An 18,065-nucleotide genomic window follows, 5' to 3' on the forward strand; every position below is an offset into this window, starting at 1 on the left:
CTGAGCTATCTCCAGGGCTCCTTCTCCTTCTCCTTCTCCTTCTCCTTCTCCTTCTCCTTCTCCTTCTCCTTCTCCTTCTCCTTCTCCTTTTCCTTCTCCTTCTCCTTCTTCTTCTTCCTTCATCTTGCTGCTTTAGCCTTCAAGTGCCAGGACTTATCTGGCTTTTCCTCTTTGTTTCTTTATGGTCCTTACACAAGTCAGTACAGTTGGCCTATGGTACCAGTCATTTCTCTATAGTGGTCAAAATCAATGATAAAGTGTCTAAAGCTATTGTTGCTTACTCGAATATAGTTTATGCAAGTCCGTACATCTTTGGGTTAGGACTTGCCTAGATTAATAAAATAGTATCTTTAATGTATATGCTGTGAACCAAAAGTCTTAAGGAAAATAGAATAATAGGATCAAAGCATATCAGAAAAGTATAAAAATAAGATATAAAAAGTAAAGCCATATTAATATGCCAAGCTGTAGAAGGTTCTAGTCAACAACCTCTGACATTTTCAGTCCCACGGATAACCCACTACTATTATGGACTACTGAATTATATTGGATTATTTTGCTGAATTCACGCACTTACAATATTTAAATGGCAATATCCATCTCAAACAAAACTAAATAAAAAAGAAGATATAAATTAAGGACAATTTAGTGTCTGTATATACAAAATAGTTAGGATAGATGTACAGTTACTTTCTCTTAATTCAATGAGAAGAAAGATTTGTACTAATAGTGTTTAGATAGGATATCATGTCTATATCTTGTACTATAAATAACCACTATGAAGAAAACAATATGCAATGTACTAATTATTGAAACTGCTCTACTAATTGGTTTTGAAACTGTCTCATTGCTATTTGTTTCTCAATAAAATTAATTTTAAAAAGGCATATGAAAAGCTATCATTTATAAAGATGTTAGTCTTCCACAGCAACTGGTTTAATATCTGGAAGGCTGAGCAGGCATCTAGTACAATTTGGATTTTAAATATACTCAATGCATGTTAAAGTTTTGTTCAGAGATTGGTGATATAGGGAATTGGTGACAACTTTAGGAGGTACAGGAAGTTAGGTCACTGGGTGCAGGGATTTGTAGGGGGTTTTGGGTATCTGGTTTTTTTTTTTTTCCTTCTTCTTCTCTTTTTTTCTTTCCTACCGTAACATGAGCATCTTTGATCTACCACAAGCTCCTTGGTAGAATGATTTGACTCACCATGCACCCAAAATGGGGTCTCAGCCAACCATGACCCAATATCTTCATTAATTTGTTTAACTCAGATATTTTGTTTAATACAGACTAACACAGAAAGCCGACTAACACAGTATCTTTAAGCCACTGGTGACTGGCACAGGGGCAGAAAGATAAGGCATGTTTTAAGAGTGTGTTTAGTTAGTATTGTTTAAAATGGTCCTTGTGGAGACTAAGATGGTGCCCTGTAAGAATGGAGGTTAATGAGGAAGAGAGGGAGGGATGGAGGGAGAGAGAGAGAGAGAAAGAGAGAGAGACAGACAGACAGACAGACAGACAGACAGACAGAGACAGAGAGAGACAGACAGACACAGAGAAAGAGATGGAGAGAGAGAGAGAGAGATGGGCAGACAAAAGCAGAGAGAGACAGAGACAAAGAGACAGTGACAGAAATAGAGATAGAGATAGAGACAGAGACAGAATGAATAGAGGTAGTATAAGTAGTAACTAATGTTAATAGCTGGAATCCCAGATCTATACCACTGGTTTGAATATCAATTTGATGCTTTACTGTTTTAAATACCTTGAGAAAGTAGTATTTCATGTCTTTTTTTAATAAAATGGGAACAATTATAAAACTGAGTACACTTTTAATGACATTAAACAAGTCAATATTTTAATGTCATTCAGCCAAGCAACAAAATTATATAAATGTGTATTCAACCAAGCACTTAATAGTAGAGTTAGAGAAAGATTAAAATAGAACTGATTATTTGAACCTACATTAAAATGGAAGATTAAAAGAATGTTGTTGAATAGTGAAGAAAGTTTTTATTAATCTTTGGATTTTTTTGGTTAAAGAATTATGACTTTGAATTCATGAAGTTTACATAGCTGTATTAGCCTCAGAAATGTTGCCTCTCCAAATATCAGTCTGGAGTTTTATTTAAAATTTAAGACACTTGCGGCCAGTGAGATAGCTCCGTGGACTAAGAGCCTGCTTAGGCAAGCTCAGAGACTGAGATTCAATCCCCAACACCACATGCCTCACTGAAAGAGTTGTTATAGAAAAATGTGATTTTTTTTGTGGTCCCCTCAGCTTGCCCTGGGAATGGAACTGGCTCAACATGTGCTGCTGGGATCTAACTACAGTCCCTGAGCTTTGCCTAAGTTTGCCTAAGTAGGTGCTTTAGACCACTGAGCTATCTCTCTGGCCTTTTATGCAATAAATTTTTATAAAAACTTTGTGAGTAATAGCACTATAAGACTTTAAAAAATATTATAAAATTCCATGCCTAAAAGAATAATTGCAATTAATATAGACATAAAACAATGTGGTTACTCTGTATCCTTTGCAGTCAAAAGTTAAATCTATTAATTATGATTTCCAATAAATAAAACTAAAAAGTCAATAGGATTTCTTTTGCCCTGAAGCCAGGGCATATTTGATGCTGCTATTTATTCTATAAATGGTAAAATTGCTAGTCAGAGGGTGAGTTACAGAAAAGCACACATTCCCCCTAATGAGCTGAACTGGGTTGAGCATTAGCTCTCTACCCCCCCCCCCAACATGAAGGCTCCAAAGGTGTAGTGTAATAGATGTCAACACACAGAGACCCCACCAAGTCAGCATCCAATGAGAGGTGGAATTGTTTGTGACAATTACTGTATATCTTAGAGATGGCTTTCAATGTAATTTGGATCTGCTATTTGATAACAGGTGCTACTTTTATTTATTATGAAAAAATACAGAACTTATAAAGATAGGTTAAAACCATTCGAGGGCATTTTCAATATATCTCACATTGCAGTGAGCTTCTGAATTTGAAATCAAATATATAGCAAATCAGAGCTCAAATGTTTATTTTCTACTAAAAATAATTTTTTAAAGAAACAAACTATTCTTTACCTTAAGAACTGTGAAGATCAAGTGACATAACATATAAACTCTAACATGTTTTATTTATCTTTATTCCTTTTAATAAGAAAAAAGATAAAATACCAATGAAACAGTTTCAAAACAGGTTAGTAGGACAGTTAGAATAATTAATACATTACATATTGTTGTCTTCATAGTATTATCCAGAGGACAAGATGCAGACATTATATCTTGTCTAAACAATATTAACACAAGCTTTTATTCTCAATGAACTAAAAGAAAACAGCTGTCTATCTATCCTAACTCTCTTGTGTATACTTAAATACATATATTGTTTTTCTTGTTTTCAAACAACACGGTCCTTTATTTATACTTTTGTGAAATTAGTAACTCATGACACTAGGTTGCCTAGCAACTGATAGCTAACCTTAACCAGACAGGATGCTCATCTCAGCAGTGAGGTAGATTGTTTGTTTTCGGCACTGGGCCAAGTCCCATCTACACATACTTGATCAATTTCCTGGCTTCGTGGCTCCCAACATATCTCCCTTTTTCATTTTGCTTTGTCAGAGATGGGTATTCCACTGCAGGTAGAGAAGCTATATTTAGAGAAGTCTTTAAAGGACCTTTTCATAAGTGAAACCAGTCTGAAGATTGTAGGTACTTGACTTCAGCAAAATAACACAGTACAGTCCAATTTTCTATAACAGTACTGGGTTATCAGCAGAACTGGAAATTATCAGAAGTTGTTGACTAGAGCCTTTTATAGCACAGCATATTAATATGGCATTACTTTTTATATCTAGTGGTTATGCTTTTCTGGTAGATGATTAAGATCAAGTTATAGAAAGAACTATATAGCTACAAATGTTTGTATCTGACAAGGTCATTCAAATCCCTTCAGGATTTACCCTGAAATCATATACAATGCCTTGTAGATCTTTTGTCAGTGTCAGCCAACTGGATAAGTCCTGTCTGTTGCTTGACCAATTTACTCTCTGTGAAAGACAGTGAAATTTTTCCCTCTAGGTGATTCTCCTTAGTCACACTATGCATCATTGATCACTTTCATCTATGGCCCAATAATCTCCTTGATCAGAAAATTTGGGACACCACTGAGTGATAGGATGTCACAACACAGGTTTTCATATGTCCTGAGTCCTCACTGAACTTGAAGGGCTAAGGACAGAACATTGGCTAACCTTGTAACCCCTCTATTTCTCTAATTTTTGATCTTCAAATTTTTGTTGTTAAATATCCAGAAGAGAAGCTTAATGATCTTATTACCCTGTAATAGAGGCATTTGTGTTAAACATCACTATCTGTCTGAATATCAAACACCTCAGACATAACATGAAACTGCTATTTTCCAACAATCATGAATATTCTAATATTTAAATCGCTATAGAATATGAAAAAAGAAATGAGACAGTTTTACACAGAAATTTAGAAATCAAACCATATACAACATTGTAGCAGGACAATCACATGAGATTTTTTTCTTGAATCTTGTTTTCTTTTATTACAGTTTTTCTAAACATTTAAGTTAAGGAGAGTATAACACTAATTGATATGACAATAAAAGTAGTACTCATTTAGAAGGCCAAAATGACAGGTATTTCAAGCTTTGTTTTAGTATTACACATTTCTATCCTCAGTGTACTTGTTTAGTTCACAGATATCAGCAGATAGAGTTAGCCAGGATGAGAATGCTACCCATTAACTGCTATTTTCAGAAACCATTTGGAGATACCTATAACCATTGCCTTAACCATCTTGTTTATATAAATGTCTGGTTTTGCCACTGCCATATTTCCTAACTTTTCTCCTTTCTCTCTCTTCATTATTAAATCCTTGAGTTCTCACTTTCCACTTAGTTGTGTTATACCTTTCAATTTTTATTTCTTCTTTTGAGTTCTCACGTTAGGGAGACTATGTGATATTTACACATGTGGGTCTGCTTTAATTCACTTATGTGTATTTCTGCAAATGGTATCTACCTATATATGAAGGCTTCGAGTGTATTTTTCTTTTTTTTTAAATGTTATATTTTACTTTTTTTTTAAATTTATTTGAGAGAGAGAGAGAGAGAGAGAGAGAGAGAGAGAGAGAGAGAGAGAGAGTGTGTGTGTGTGTGGCCAGCTCAGCCCACCAGGGGGCGGGGCTGGCTGGCATGTGGTGCTGGGGGATTGAACCGCGGTCCCTGATGCTTTGCCAAGCTTGTTCCAAGTAGGTGCCTTAGACCACTGAGCCATCTCTCCAGCCCCTGTATTTTTCTTTATATCTGAGTAATGCTCCATTGTATAAAACAACCACATCATATTCATTCATTCCACAGGTGATGGGCATTTTGGTTGTTTCAAAGATTTGGCTATCACAAAATGTTCTGCTAAAAATAGGTGCACATATCTCAATAGAAAATGATGTTTTCAGTACTTTTGGGGAAATTGCCAGAATGAAGATAGCTGGATTGAAAGAGATTTCCAGTCATAGTTTTTTGAGGAGTATCCACACTGATTTCCATAGCGATTGCATCAGTCTACATTCCCACCAGCAGTGGAGAAGGGTTCATTTTTCCCCACAGCCTCTCCAACATTTGTTATTAGTTCATTTCTTTATGATAGCCATTCTTTCTGAGGTAGATGGTATCTCAGTGTTGTTTTAGTTTGTATTTCATGAATGGCTAGTGATGTGGAGCATTTTTTCATGTATTTATTTGCTTCTTGTACTGGTTCCTCTGAGAAATGTGTGTTCATCTCAGATGCCCATTTTTGGATTAGGTCCTTATATTTGGGGGCCCTAATTTTTTTTAGTTCTTTATAAGTCATGGATAAAAGACCTTTGTCTGACTGCTAAATAGTTAAGATTTTTTTTCCAAATTTGTGGGTTGTCTTTTCACTCTGCTTAGTAATTTCTTTTGATGTGCAAAAACTTCCCAATAAGAGGAGGTCCCAGCTGGTAATTCTTTCAAGTATTTCCCCTGCAGTTTGATTTTTGTACATGAACTGTTGGCCAACTCCTATGTCTTCAAGATTTTCACCAACTTCAGTTTAGTGAATAGTGAATGGTAATAGACGTAGGTCCAATTTTAGTTTTTGGCATGTAGAAGCCAGTTTTTCCAGCACTATTTGTTAAAGAAGTAAGCATATTTGGGCCTCTTGTCAAAGATAATGCAGCTGAGTGTGTTCGTAGTTTCTTCTTCATCTTCTAATCTATTCCACTGATCCTCAGGTCTACCTTTTTCCTAATACCATGCTGATCTTATCACAGTAACTTTATAGTATAATTTCAAGTCAGGAATTGTAATGCTTCCTGACTTGCCTTTTTGCCCAGGATTGCCTTTGCTCTTCTAGGTTTATCTGGTTCCAAATAAATTTTAGGAATTATTTCTCTGGGTCTGTGAGGTATGTTCATGGTATTTTGATAGGGATTGTATTAAATCTGTATAACAATTTTGAGAGTTGGTTCTTCCTATCCAGAGCAGGGAATATCTTCCCATTTCCTGAATTTCTCTCTGATATCTTTTTCAGAGTACTACAATTTTCATTAAATAGATCTTTGACTTCTTTAGTTAAATTCCTAAGTATTTCATTTTCCACAGTGCTATTGTAAAGGTATTGTTTCTCTAATTTCCCCCTCAGTGTGTTTTATCTGTGTAGAGGAATGATATTAACATTTGAATGTTCACTTTGTATTCTGCTATGCTACTGAATTTGTGTCTTGATTCTAGTATCTTGCTGGTGGAGTTTTTTTGATCTTCCAAGTAGAGTATCATGTCATCTGCAAATAATGATAGTTTAACTTCTTTACTTGTTCTTATTCCTTCTATTTCTCTCCTGTCTAATGGCTCTGGCTAATGATTACAGAACTATACTGAATAGGAGAGGTGATAGAGGAAATCCTTGTCTTGAACCAGATCTGAGAGTAAAACATTTCAGTTTTTCCTGATTTAGAATTATGTTAGCAGTTGGATTGTTATAGATGGCTTTTATTAGTTGTGAGTCCATCAGGACCTGGACTTTTCTTTGTTGGTAGGTTTTTTATTACATTTTGTATTTTATTGCTCTTATTGGGTTATTGGGAGTTGTTATATATTCTTGATTCACTTTCGGTAATTTGTACATTTCTAAGAATCTGTCCATTTCTTCTGTGTCTTCGATTCTGTAAGAGTAAAGATTCTCAAAATAATTATTGGTGATCTTCTGAATTTCCACAGAATCTATGGTAATTTCACCGTTTTCATTTCTTATTGGTTGAACTTGTGTTGTTCTTTTCTCTTTTTGAGGAGTTAGGTAGGGGATAATCAATTTCATTTAATCTTTCAAAGAACCAGCATTTTGATTCTTTAATTCTTTGTATTGTTTTCTTTGTCTTGATTGCCTTAATTTTTGCTCTAATCTTTATAATTTCTTTCCATCTTTTGGCTTTGGATTTGGTTTGCACTTCTTTTTCTAGACGTTTGTGGTGCAGCAGTAGGATATTTATTTGTTTATGTTCTATTTTCCTAATGTTCACTGCATAAATTTCCCTCTAAGATCTGCGTTCATTGCATCCTGTAAGTTCCAATAAGTTGTATTTGAATTTTAACTGAATTGTACATATTGTCTAATTTTTTGTTTTATTTCATCTGTAACCCATTGTTTGCTGAGGAGGGTGTTGTTTAACTTCCATGTATTTATGAGGTTTTTGTAGTGTCTTTTAAAATTTATTTACAGTTTCACTGCACTGTGGTCAGAGGGTTTAATATGCATGGTTTAATTTCTGAGTTTTTTTAAATATAGTTAAGCATGACCTATGAACTAGTATGTGGTCTATTTTAGAAAATGTCCTGTGTAAAGCTGGAAAAAAATGTTTATTCAGCTGTGGTTAGGTGGAACACTCTATATATGTCCAGTAAATCTGTTCCTTCCAAGTTCAAGTCAGTTCTGTTATTTTTTGCTAATTTTTTTGTCTGCTTGACCCATGTTTTAGGGGTAAGGGGTTGTTAAGGTCTCCTGTTCAGATTATGGTATTGGATATTATATTTTTCATGTCCATTAAGATTTCACTTATATCGTTGGGTGCTCCTGTGTTTGGTGCATGCAAAGTTATGATTGTCACCTCTTCCTGTTGTATTTTTTCCCCTAACCAAAATGTAGTGGCCTTCTTTATTTTGTTTAATCATTCTTGGTTTGAAGTTGAGACTCTCTGAGAATAGGATTGCTAACCCTGCTTTTTTCTGTGGTCCTGGGACATGTAGTATTTTTTTCCATTCTTTGATTTTAGCCTATGAATTTGTTTATGAGTTAGGTGTGTTTCTCATATACAGGATATTGCTGGATTTTGCTTCTTAATCCAATCTTACAGTGCATTTCTTTTAATTGGTGACTTGAATCCATTTACATTGATGGTTATAATTGAGATGTATTGAGTTATAATTGGAATGTTATTTACCTGTTGTTGTATACCTCTTTTTCTCTTGAGTTTAATTTTTGCTCTATTAGGTGGGTTCTTTCCATTGTCATTCTTGGATTTGTGATCATTTTGGTCTCTCTGTGTAGGGTTAGATTTGTCATCATGAAATTCTTTAGTTGTCCTTTGTCATGGAAGTATTTCAATTCTCCATTAAAGCTGAAAGAGAGTTTTGCAGTGTATTGCAGTGTGGGCTGGAATTAGTTTTCTTGGAGGACATGTAGTACTTTCCTCCAAGTTCTTCTTGACTTGTTGGTTTTTGAAGAGCAATCTTCTGTTCTTCTGTTCTTCTGATGGTTTTTCCTTTAAATGTGATCTGCTTCTCTTCTCTAGTGGCTTTTAATATATTGTTCTTGTGCTGGATTTCTGGGATCTTGACTAGAATATGTCTGGCTGTGTTTTTAACTCGGTTGATATTATTTGCAGTTCTATATGCTTCAGTTACCTGAATGCCAGATTGTTTCCCCATATTTAGGAAGTTTACTGGTGTTACTTCTGTCCATATTCTGCTTATGTCATTTTTTGACTCCTACTTTCTCATTGATGCCCATTAGTCTCACATTGTTCATCTTTGCATCATCTTGCAGATGTTGAACTATTTTTTCCTACATCCTAATTGTTTTTAAGACATTTTTTTCACTGGCTGCAATGGTGTCTTCAAGGTCTGAAACTCTATCTTTGCTTTCATTCAAGGGGTTTTGCCAGCTTGTGATTAGGGTTTTAATTTTCTATATATCTCTGTTTCATGTATTCTATTTTTTTCTATATTTTTCATTCAATGATTCCATAATTTGTCTATTCTCCTCTATTTTTTCACCAATGTCTTCTTTAGAAGTACTTAGTAGTTCTTTTATTACAGTTATCATTTCTTTTGTTTCTTCAGAAATTATTTCTGATCTAGATTCTTTGTATCTTTCTGAAGTTGTTTCTTTACTTCAGATGCTATTATTTCAGAGATTTAAGGTGTGTGACTTCCAATTTCTTCTATGCTGGTGTCTCCTGCGTTTATTTTGGGTGGGCTCCTGGCCTGAGAATGCATTTTCTCCTTCCCTTTGTCATGTTATATAGCACTGTCTTCTGATTTTTGTGTGGTGCTTTGGTGCAATTATTGCTTTAGCATGTACTGATATTATTACCCAACAGAGATTATGTGGTTAAGGTAGATACAGCTTGTAGAGAACTATAATTAGCAACACTAATAATGGGTTGTTAGATTTTGTAATTGACTAACTTTTTTATTTCATGGGTTTGTATTTAGACACTAAGAGCAAACACATTGACTGTATACCTAAGCAGATATTAAATTGGGAATCTGTACTTAAATTAGTTCTCCTAAATTCTGTCTGATCACCTCCTCTTTTGTACCTGTAGCCTTCCAGGCAGACTAGTTCACCCTAGTTACCTATTACCTCCTGTATCAATCAAGAGAGAAAGACAAAGGATGCTCTCATAAATCTGGGTCTAGCAAAGTGTCTCAGTTTACTTGGTCCACATCTAGCAAGTTCAAACTCCTCCAGGTGGGCCTGGCTTGTGTCTGGTTGCTGTGCTCCACTTCTTCCTGCTGCAGCCCATGGAAGTGAACCTGCTGTGCCCCTCTGGCAAAATATTCTGCTTCTGGATTAGTTGGGTGGGACTTGAACCTTGCCTTTCTGCAGAGAGTTCTGCTGCATGATTCCACAGCAAGTCTTTCTGATGGAGTACAATCCACTGAGAGTGGAAGGACACCCACACATGCCCAGCATGGACACCTGCTGGAGTGGAATCCAGCTGGCGTGGAAGTCCTACACACATGCTTTGTCTAGGGGCTGCATCCTAATGTGTTTTAAAAAACATTAATTTTTAAAATTTAAATATATATTGTTAATAATTGATAGCTTATTATTTTGAATCAATATATAATAGCCATAGTAATAATAAGTGGAATAAATTATAATTAACAAGAGAATAAATGATTTAATGTTATCTTGTTTTTGTAAATTGATTGCATATATTATAAGCTCCATTATTCATTAACTTTCAAGTACCATTGTACTGTAGATCAGACTGAAAGCTCTATTTTTTAAAAGATGATTTTTGCTGGTATCAATAATTACCAACTTGATTCATGTACATAATTCTCAATATTTTCATTTACCTGAAAGTAAAAAAAAAGATATTCTAACTCATTTGTGTCCCTTTTATCAAAATAATAGTTGTCAATACTTTATATTTTTCCTTTTGAAGTTCTAAGAAGTGCTATGAAAAAGCAAATGTTACTCTTTACATATATCATTACATTGAGAGATTTTCCCATCTGTTTTGTATTATAGAATTAACAAAATTTTTATCTAAAATAATTGTAAAAGCAGCTTAATTAGCATTAAGTTTTCTGATCTTTTACTTCTGTATAAATCCAGTACCAGTTGGATGCTAAATTCTGAACAAAGCCCAATATTCTCCATTTGCCAGAGAATTCATAGTGATATAAATTATTTGCACATTTCACTAGATTGTATAAGTAGTTTTCAGCCTTCTTTTTTGCTTCACATTAGTATGTACCCATTCATATTCACTCTAATATAATCTTTCCAGGCTGTGTCCATAAGAATTCATAGTGTGATAATCTGTGTTTAAAATGTTGTGTTAATCTCCTAACAATTTCCCACAAATTTAATGCCTTAAAACAGCAACTTGGATTTATCTTACATCTCTGAAGGTCCAAAGTCAAACATGGTGTACTGGGCTAAAATTAATGTGTTACTAGGGCTGCATTCTTTTTCTAGAAATTCTAGCATGGTGTGGTATTATAAAAATGGTCTTTATCTGTAGTTTCTAGCACAGTACTCCTCACATTCTTGAAGAAATCTCTACAGGTAAGAATATCTTTGGTGACTTGCTGACCCTCAGTCAAGGTCTCCTTGCTTCAGAATGGGAACTGTTCACTAGAAAGTCCAAGCTTTCATTGGGAGTGCTAAGACTTTCTAGAATCAGTTTGTCTGTGAAGAGGAACTAGGAATTGTGTTTAATCATCAATGACCAATGAATTACTCAATTATGGGCATAAAACTCATCTCCCATAAAGGCACCAAGTGTATGGTTCAGTTTGCTTCTGTATTGGTGAACATGGACATGCTTTAAGGTTAGTGTATTAAAAAATGGCATGGAGTGCTACATAGTACCCTTGCTCACCTTCCCCTAAACTATTTGGCTGCCATTTGGCTGTTTTCAGTAGTGTCCTTTGTAATAAATCGTTAATACTATTTAAAGCAATTATCTGAATTTTAAAAGTCTTTCCTGTATATCACTGATTAAAGGAGAGGGCATGTGAGTGGGTCATGGGAATTCTCAAATTTTTAGTTTTGCAGCAAAAATGTGGAAGCTCACACACTCCACTTGCAGCTGGTCTTTGACATGGGGGTAGTCTTATAATACTGACTCTTTAGACTGTGGGGACCACATTGATCTGGGATTTAGTGTCAGACTTCACTTGAGTCACTAGAAATTTGCTGATGTCAGAGAGTTGTAGAACAACTCTTGGAACTAACATCATATATATATATATATATATATATATATATACATAATTCATTTATTTATTTATTTTTGCAGAACCTGGGATTGAACTCAGGCCCTTGAGCTTGCCAGGGAAGCACTTATTCCACTGAGCCATCTCCCCAGCCCCATAACATCATATATTTGATGCTGGTTGTCTTGGTTATTTTTTTGTGTTTCTGAGACAAAACATCCAACATCTGAAGTTAACATAGGAAAGGTAGATTTTGCTCACAGTTTTTAGAAATATCAGTTCATCATTGGCTGGCTCCAAGGGATGGTGTCATGACAGAGGAGAATTGAAGAGAAGGAATAGTTCATGGATTACACAAGACAGCAAAAGCATCAAAGTAGCAAGCAAGCAAGTGACTAGCAGCAAAGGACAGTGACAACTGCAGCCTTCTTTCTATTCATTATATTCTATCCAGATAGGTAGAATACCCTAAGTTTGGGTATCACTCACATTCAAGTTAGGACACTTAATTCTAGTGTCACACCAAAAATTAAAATTATATCCCAGAATTATATCCTCTGGAAAACTCCATCTATGACTACATGTGACTTTCAAGGACATTAAAACACAAGAAGGTAGAGAGAGGAGTCAGTGTCAGACTAATAGTATGTGAGATAGTAACAGCAAGTTAGTGCTGACCATGAGACTGAAAATAAGAGGCCTCTACAAATAGCAAAAGACAAGAGAATAGATTTTCTTTAAAAGAGTTTTCTACAATATTATGACTTTTACCTAGATATACCTCCAAAGTTAGTGGGGTCATTGGTAGGCCTTGTCAGGGATGGCTGGACCTAGAGTATGTGATGCCTGGGATTGATTCAAGGTGAGATGGTAGAATTAAGGGTGAAAGTCCGTGGGAGTGAGTGCTACCCACCCTAACAGTGAGTAGCCTTGGGAGGATATAAGGGAAGGAAAATGAGTCATTCCTGTTGATTGTTGCTGTTCTCACTTGCTTTTTGTTGTTTTTGCTAAGTTCTGCCTGTCATAAACTATTTCTCGTTTGTAATCTTTCTTTGCCATTCCACCCAGACTTGGAGCAGCTGATTATGGACTGAAACCACTATAAACTGTGAGCCACAATAAAACTTTGTTCTTTCAATTTTGGGTGCTGGACCTTTTGTCTCAGCAATGAGAAAAGTTAGAATTTGGTACCAAGATGAGGCTGTTTCTATGACTCTACTTCATCATGTGGTTTGGGAGCTTTGGGAACTGACTTGTGAGCAAACTTTGGGAAGAAGCAGCCCTGTAGTGCCTTAAGATGTACTTGATGGATGATTCTGGTCAGAGCTGAGAAGACCATAATGCAGACAGAAATCCTGGCAGTAAAGGCTAGTCTTGGGCTTTTACTGGGAAGATTTTCATTACTATTGGACTTTAGATGATGTATGTTATGCTTTGTCAGAAAGTTGGCATTTTGCTCATGTCCACAGATTTGCTTGAGAGAAAATATTATTAAGGGTGATGAACTGATTAATCTTGCAGCAGAAATTTGATGCAGTCTAATGTTGAGGTCATTGTATAGTTATGGTTCAGAGCTTTTAGCCAGATTTATGTTGATAATCAAGAGCAAAGAGTCTAGAAGAATAATTTAAAATGTTGTGACTTTGGCAAGGTAGAAAGATCCAATAAAGCTGTGTACTTCAAAAATGAAGAAAAGCAGAACTTGGTTGGTGGGAAGGAACAGGATAAAGGAAAGTTGACTTGACAATATAAGAAACAGGGATTACAGTCTTTGCAGTCTCAAGGTTTGAAAGTTGAAATAACTTGCTTTGAGAAGAAAGGCTTAGAGTATCATGTACCAGGATGGTAGAAGCCTAGAGAATTTTGTCTTCAGTATTGGGTTCAGAATGCTCAGTGATCCAGGCTCTTGAGCCTTGAAACCAAGAGAAAAGGAAGCCTACAAACTGCTCTAGTTGGTGCCACACACTGGCATCATCCACTCGGTTCTGGTTTTAGATGAATGTCAAATGCAGAAGTTGTGAGTTTAGGAAAGCTTCCACCAAAATTTCAGAAGACATGGGGCAGCAGGAAGTGTGCTTCTGAAATGGTAATTTGTAAAACTGAGAGTGGAAAGCCAAAGTGCAGTGGTGGCCCCAGAAGTCTGGAGGATCCAGTAATGTGGATTATTGAAGGGAAGCTTCAAGGAGTGAACAAATCTGCCTAAAGAGAAGCTATAAGTAGTAAAATCATCAGCAGGTAGAACTACACAGACACTTTGGAATGGACACTTTGCCACAGATTGTACAATGTCCAGGTGGATAGGGAACTATGGGACTTAATGTTTGCCCTGCTGGATTTTTGACTTACATTGGTTCTGTTCTTTCCTATCGTCCGACTTGTACCTTTTTAATACTAATGTTTATCATATGCCATTGTATTTGGAAGTGTTTAACTTTCTTTTCATTTGTACAGGGGTTCACAGCTCAGAGTTTGCCATGATTTGGAGTTTTCAGCAATGCTGAAATTATTAGTCCACTCTTAGAGATGGACTAAATGCCTGTTGCATACAGGAATATGGGTGTGTCTTGGAGGACCATCAGTGTAATGCCATGATTTGTATCTAGATGTCACCACAAAGCCTCATGTGGACATAGGTGGGACTTTTTAGAGGTGGATGGGTCTAGGGCCTGTGATATTTGGATGAAGGTGTGATGCTGAGATTGATTCATGGTGTGATCCTAGGGTTAAGGGTGCCCCACCCTAGGTGTGGATACTGCCTGGATAGCATACAAGGTGAAGAGAGCCATTGCTGTTGCTTTCTGCTGACATCACTTCCTGCTTGCTGCTTTTGCTGCCTTCTGCCTCCCATGAACTGCTCCTTCTCTATGGTACCTCTCTACCATGCCACCCTGCTTTGCAGTAAACGCATTATTGTCTGAGAACACTATGAAGCCACTATTTGTGAACTAAAATAAACTTTCTTCTTTTAACTTTGGGGGTCAAATATTTTATCTAAGCAATAATTGAATAACTAAGATACAAGTAACAAAGACTAATCTTATTTTAATTTATTATTACCAATCATAATTTCATTTGTAACTATAATCCCTTCTTGACATATAAGACAGAAACTACATAATTAAGGGCAATTAGAATACAAATTTTGGTGGCATTTGCTATTCTGGCTTTCATAGATAGGAATATATTTTATTACAGAAGAAATAATACATTTATTGGGAATCTACCATTTTGTATATTATATAAATGTAAGATTCTAATATATATATTAGGTACAAGGGATTGAACGCAGGACTCTCACTTACCTGGCAAGCACTTATTCTATTGAGCTATCTCCCCAGCCCCCCTACAAATTATATTGCAGTAACATATTTTTTTTTTTTCGGAACCGGGTATTGAACTCAGGCCCTTGCACTTGCCAGGGAAGCGCTTATTCCACTGAGCCATCTCCCCGGCCCCTGCAGTAACATATTTTTGATATAGCAAAGAAGTACTCTAGTATGTGAATAAAACACTGGCTCAGTCTTCAGAAGACATGACTTCTAGTGCTGATCTGTATGGCTCTATTGAATATTGGCTTATCATTTCAAAATTTTAAATTTGCTCATCAATGAAAAGTTTATCACTAATCATTCAAAAAGTTCTTGACAGAATAAAGTGAAATTGTCTAGGTGAATAGATACTGTAAATTACATAGTGCAGTTCGACATGGTGTTGTATGAGAAAGCTATTGATTTAAACTCAGCAAAATTATAAAACATGGTAAATCATTATCATAGCACGTATCAGTGCAGTTTCAACTGCAGTACTGCCATATTGTGGACCTACTGCTCAGAAAAATCCCCCTGTGCTTATTATATATCATACTCCACTCTCTTGCCACCATCATTTCACAAACAACTTTGAAACACAAAGAAATACAATTTTGAGAAAGATCAGCGGTATGGAAAAAAGGAAAAGTTTATGGAATTGCTACTTAGATATTTTTCTCTCATGGAGGAATTTTGTTCAAGAAGGTTAAATCTTACTTCAAAGAATAGTGAAAAAATAAGAAGTTTAAGGGTAAGAGGCTGAGTTTGGACCTCAGAAACAACTTCCAAAAATGAAAGTCACAAACAGTAAAAATGGTATACTGAAAGACATTTTATAACTTCCTGATTTAGAAGTCTTGTGAAAAAAAAATTGAAATCTTACTTGCTATAAAGAAAATTAAATGTCTCTGAATTCATTTTAAAGGTATCAAAAGTGAGTTTTTACTGATGTAACATTTTCAACATTTTGTTATTTTCTAGAATAATTGTGGATCTTCTTATAATAATGTGTCTTCAAATAAAATTTAAAACTTGTTGGTCAGACAGACAGACAGACATGCTGTCACACAGACTGAGATGCTATGTGTTCTCCACAGAAACCTGATGGGTAAAATTTAGTCTCATCGAGGAGCAATAAAGCTGTGGATTTCCATGTGTCTGCTCCACAGCACATCTGTATGATTAAGATCCAGCATAGGATTTTTGAGTAAGTATACTTTTAAATTTACACACTACTTTTAAAAATGTTGCTTTTAAAAGCTATTTTTGCTTAAAATTTTATTTGTGAGTTTAATTAGACTTTGTGAATAAATAATTATTTCATTCTTATAAATAATTTTAACTAAAATTTGATTCCCCATACCACATACCCTGATGGCCTCAGAAAACAGAGCACATCTCCAGTAACTGCGAGCTAAATAGACCTTTCTTACATTTGCGTGTTGGATATTTGTCCCAGCAATGAGAGAAAGTGATCTTGACAATCGTGAACAATTGGGATTCATCCTAGGATACAAGGATACATAGGATAATTTAGATTCATTTGCACTTACTTAAGCATGTTCTATGTGCTATTATATGGAATATTTGGGAGAATTTCCCATGTGCAGCTGAGAAGAATGTGTATTTTTTTCTTGAAACATTTCTAATTATTTATTCATTTATTATTTTTTAAAGAGTACAAATTAGAATTGAAACAAAAAATTATAAGTGATACAGATTTTCATTTAACAAAGTAATATGTATTTCACAGTATTTGTTGTAATACATAGTGTTATCTTCCAACCAGATATTAATACTACCAGATATATACATATATTCTGATGCTGTTGGGTGAAATGTTTCACTAAGCCCATTTCTTCACAAGTTTGGCTTGGCTCTGTTGTATGCTTGCTGAGTTTTTGCGTAGTTGATCTGTCTCTTTGTGTCAATTGGGGTATTAAAGTCTCCTAGTATAATTATGTTATTGTTCATTTGATTTTTCTTGTCTGTTAAAATTTGTGTTATAGCTCTTTCCAACCAGCTCCAAGCAACTGGCATCTCATGGGACAACTGGCACAAGTGCCGCAAAACGGGGGGCAAAAGGAAGCCCTATCACAAGAAGCGGAAGTATGAGTTGGGGCGCCCTGCTGCCAACACTAAGATTGGCACACGCCTCACACACACAGTCCAAGGTCCAGGAGGCAATAGGAAGTACCGAGCCCTGCGGCTAGATGTGAGACACTTCTTCTGGGGCTCTGAGGGTTGTACTCGAAAAACAAGGATCATTGATGTTGTTTACAATGCATCCAATAACGAGCTGTTCTGCACCAAGACCTTGCTGAAGAACTGCACTGTGCTCATTGGCAGCATGCCGTACCAAGGGTGGTATGAATCCCACTATGCACTGCCCCTGGGCCAAAAAAATGGGGCCAAGCTGACTCCTGAGGAGGAGATTTTAAACAAAAAAATAATCAAAGAAAATTCAAAAGAAGTATGATGAAAGGAAAAAGAACGCCAAAACCAGCAGTCTGCTGTAAAAGCAGTTCCAGCAGGGCAAGCTTCTTTCCTGCACGACATCAAGACAAGGCCAGTGTGGCCGAGCAGATGGCTACGTGCTAGAGGGCAAAGAGCTGGAGTTCTATCTGAGGAAAATCAAAGCCTGGAAAGGCAAATAAACCTTCCCTCCTGGTTTAACTCATGTAATAAAGGTATTTATTGTTCTATGTGAAAATAAATAAATAAATAAATAAATAAA

The 18,065-nt window shown here is 35.8% G+C and overlaps 1 pseudogene; it reads left to right on the plus strand.

Annotated features, from left to right (window-relative positions):
* LOC101576421 overlaps positions 1-17,985 on the plus strand; it is a 21,177-nt pseudogene extending 3,192 nt beyond the window's left edge.
* Positions 17,986-18,065: the final 80 nt, after the last annotated feature.

Source organism: Octodon degus, unplaced genomic scaffold (assembly GCF_000260255.1).
Source record: "Octodon degus isolate 3935 unplaced genomic scaffold, OctDeg1.0 scaffold00152, whole genome shotgun sequence".
NCBI classification, from domain to species: domain Eukaryota; kingdom Metazoa; phylum Chordata; class Mammalia; order Rodentia; family Octodontidae; genus Octodon; species Octodon degus.